The following is a 4816-nucleotide window of genomic DNA, read 5'->3' as shown; positions in this document are numbered from 1 at the left end:
ACCTTCTTTTCATGGCTTAGATTTAAAAAATCCATACTTGCATTTAAGGGAATTTGAGGAGGTCTGTAATATCTATAATAACTTAAATTATAGCATGAAAACCATCAAATTAAAGCCTTTTCCTTTTTCATTAAAAGATAATACTAAAACATGGATACAAAATTTGAGATTAGGATCCATTTTTACTTGGGATGAAATGCAACAATAGTTTTATAGAAGTTTTGCTCTTCTTATAGAACAAACACTTTTAAAAGACAAATCACCACTTTCACTCAAAAACTAGGAGAAATATTTTACCAATGTTAGGATAGGTATCGAGACTTGCTTAATATTTGCCCTTATCATGGTCTTGAAACATGAAAATTAGTTTCACATTTTTATGAAGGGTTTCAGCACCTAAAGATATGCAAATGGTTGAATTGATGTGCAATGGAACTTTTAAAGATAAAGACTCTGATGAAGCAATAAAGTACATAGATTTACTAGCTGAAAATGCTAAAAATTAAGACACTATATACACTTATAAGGCACCATGTAAAACTCAAACTCAAACATCTAGTGGAGAAATGTACAACCTTAGGGAAGAGCAAGACCTCCAAGCCAAATTTGCATCTTTAGCTAGAAATGTCGAGACACTATAATTGAAAAAAGTGGTTAATTAAAATCTATTCAAAATATTGTATATCAAATCTGTGAAACCAATGACTATCTAACTTTGCTTTCTTGAACAAGCTCATACTTTAAACAGTTTCTAAAGACCCAATCATAACCCATATTCACAAACATATAACCCTAGTTGGATAAATCACTCAAATTTCAGTTGAAAAGGTGCTAATATTAATGCACAAACTTCACAACTACCATTTCAAGCACACCATAATTTTTAAAATTCTCATAGATATGCACCTCCCTATGCTCCACCTCATAGAAGAAATCTTGAGGAAACATTACATGTATTCATTGAAAAGCAAGAGACAATAAATACTCAACTTGCTTAAAGCATGAGAGATTTTAAAGATACTCTTGGAAAATTCACATTTGCTCCTAGTTTTTTAAGGTAAGTTTTCATCTCAACCACATCAAAATCCCAAAGGGCAATACAATACAAATCCAAATAGATCTGGAAGCCAACATATAGATCAAGTCAAATCAATCATTACTTTTCGCAGTAGTAAGGTTATTGAAAAACTCATTCTTGAAGCTTGTGAGAAAGATGATGAGTTAATCTCTAAGGGTAAGGAAGGGGTTGAATCTGAATAATGAAAAAAAAACCCATTCTTTTTTCACTATTATATTTTTTTCAATAATATTTTTTAGTTTTTTATATATTTTTGGAAAGAGAAAAGAATTTGAATTGAGGAATAACCTAAAAATGTGTTATGACACAACTTTTATCTTCTTTTCATGACTTAGATCTATAAAATCCACACTTGCATTTGAGAGAATTTAAAAAAGTTTGTAATATTTATAATGACTTAAATTGTAGCATGAACACCATCAAATTAACGTTTTTTCCTTTTTCATTAAAAGATAAACCTAAAATATGGCTACAAAATCTTAGGTCAGGATCTATTCATGCTTAGGATGAAATGCAATAATAATTTTTAAAGAAGTTTTTTCTGTCTCATAGAACAAACTCTATCAAAAGACAAATCACCACATTCACTCAAAAACCAAGAAAAATATTTTACCAATATTGAGATAAGTATAAAGATTTGTTTAATACATGTCATTATCATGGTTTCAAAACATAGAGATTGATTTCATACTTTTATGAGGGGTTAACACCTAAAGATAGACAAATGGTGAAAATAATGTGCAATAGAACCTTTGAAGATAAAGAATTTAATGAAACAATGGAATACCTAGACTTGCTAGCTGAAAATACTCAAAATTGGGACACTATATGCACTTATGAGGCATTAAGTAAAACTCAATCTCATATATCTAGTAGAGGAATGTACAATCTTAGGGAAGATCATGACCTCCAAGTCAAGTTTGCATCTTTAGCTAGAAAAGTTGAGGTACTTGAATTGAAATGGAGTGGTTAATTAAGATCTATTTAAGATATTGTGTGTCAAATCTATGAAACCAATAAACACTTAACTAATGACTATCTAACTTTTTCTTCTTTCAAGAATGCTCCCATGAACAAACCCATGCTTTAAACAGTTTTTAAAAGCCCAATCATAACCCATACTCACAAACATATAACCTCGGTTGGAGAAATCACTCAAATTTCAGTTGGAAGAGTGCTAACAATAATGTACGAACTTCACAGTCACCGTTTCAAGCACACCATAATTTTCAAAATTCTCATGGATATATACCTCCTTATGTTCCCTTTCCTAGAAGAAATCTTGAGGAAACATTGCATGCATTCATTGAAAAGCAAGAGATAATCACCACTCAACTTATACAAATCATGACAGATTTTAAAGATATTTATGCAAAATTCACTTCAGCTTTTAGTTTTCAGGAGAAAGGTAAGTTCTCATCTCAACCAGAACAAAATCTCAAAGAGCAATAAAATTTAAGTACAAGCAACTCCAAAACCTGTCACATAGATCAAGTCCAATAAGTCATTACTCTTTATAGTGGTAAGGTTATTGAAAAACCAATTCTTGAAACTTATGAGAAAGATGATGAGTTAATCTCTAAGGGTAAAGAAGGGGTTAAACTTGAACATTGCAAAGAAAAACCTAATTCCCCACTAGTACTTTCATTTCCTTATGTCATGACCAAACAAAAAGAAGTCAATTATGATTCTAAAATCTTTGAAACTTTCAAACAAGAAAAAATTAAGGATGAAAAAGGCACCAAAAATATTATCGCAGATCTTTTGTCAAAATTGACAATAAATTCGATGACTGACATCACACCAATTGATGATTACTTTTTTAATGAATCTTCACTTTCTCTTAGTTCAATGCCTTGGTTTGCTAAAAATATCAATTTTCTTGCTTCAAGATTTTACCAGCTTATTTAAATATCCAAGATAAAAGAAAGTTTTTTAGCAACGTGTATAACTTTTATTTGGATGACCCTTACTTTTTCAAATATTATCCTAATTAAATATTTTAAAGATGGATTTCATATAATGAGGTAAGTAGCGTCATTAAACTTTGTCATTATGAGGCATGTGAGAGTCATTTCTCATAAAAAAAATGACTGCAAAAATCTTACAGAGTTAATTTTATTAGCCCACCATATTCAAAGACATATCTATTCTGCAAAACCTGTGAAAATTGTAAAAAATTAGGATTTATTTCAAAATATAAATAGTCCTTAAATAATCTTATATTAACTATTAAGATGTACCTTAATGAAGATGTACATTATGCAATTCATGATTTATGGCCTCATTTTCATAAAAAAATATTCTCGTCATAGTCATGGAAATCTGATTAAAAAGGACCATGTTTGTTGTTTTTAAGAAAATTAGATGGGAAGTTTATCATTGACCCATAGATGTTGTTTAAGCCATTTTTTAACATAAAACTAAGGAAAGATATGGGCTATAATCACAACTACTTGTATATAAATATGTTTTTTTAAATAAATAAATAAAGAGAGAGATTGAGACTCTAATTGGCCTATATATAGGTGGTATGATTATTTTTTCCATTTCTCATCCATAAAATCTTCTCTTCTTTCCCTTCATTTCTACTCAACCCACACATTTAATAGATATAAAAGTGTGTAGAGGTGGCAGATTCCTCAAGTCATTAAATAAGAAATATTTATGTTTTTAGTGGATCTAGTCCTGGGAAAGAAAAAGAGTTTTTAGATTCAGCAAATCATCTTAGTTAGGTACTAGCTGAGAGAAAGATTCATTTAGTGTATAAAGGAGGCAGCCTTAGGTTAATAGGGGTTGTGTCAATAGCTATATTTTTAGGAGGCTGTAAAGTTTTGGGGGTCGTCCCTAAAACTTTAGCAAAAGAGGATATTATTAGAAAAATAATTGGAGAAGAACTACAAATCTCCACAATGTCTAATAGAATGAATGTAATGTTTAACCGTGTTGACACCTTCTTGCTTTACCTAGTGGTCTGGGCATATTGGAAGAAATCTTTTATATTTTCTCTTGAGCCCAACTGCACATTCACCATAAATCTATATGTTTGTTAAATGTTAATGGTTTTTATGATAAATTATTGTCTTTTCTTGATCAAGATGTGGAATAGATATTTCTAACATTTTCAGCATAAGAAATCATAATCTTTATTGCTACTACTGAATAATTGATTAACCAACTATAATATTTCATCCCTTTAATTGATCCCTACATGACTCGTATAAATTGGTCAATTATGGAAAACCATAAAAAGCTAATATTAGATTTGAGCCTTCGTTTGTAAAAACTTGTGTTTTTTGGTTTTATTAATAACATATTAGTTTGTTTTGTTATTTTTTATATTTGTTTAAGTGTGTTTCAAGTTTATTAGTGTTCGTTATTTCAGGTGATGTCTTCTATACTCTATCTTTCTACCTTAGGACATTGAGGACAATGTCTCGTTTTGGTTTGGGAAAAGGGTAGTAGTTGATATTAAAAAAGAATAATTGTGTTTTTTATTTCATAAACTATTTGTAAAACTATTGTTACTAGGATGATAGAGTAAATAAGTTCTTTTGTTAAAATGACTATTAAGATGCACATTAGTAAATATTCTTAACAAGGTGTATCAGAATACTTTTTGAAATATTTAGGTATACAAACTCTCACATTATTATCAATTGATTCTGCTCATATACTTATTTAACAAGTATTTTTAAACCTTCTTTTTCACACACATACTTTAACATATGATTGTGG

This window comes from Populus euphratica, unplaced genomic scaffold (assembly GCF_000495115.2).
Source record: "Populus euphratica unplaced genomic scaffold, PopEup_1.0 scaffold623.1, whole genome shotgun sequence".
Lineage (NCBI taxonomy): Eukaryota > Viridiplantae > Streptophyta > Magnoliopsida > Malpighiales > Salicaceae > Populus > Populus euphratica.
Note: the sequence above shows the minus strand (reverse complement) of the source record.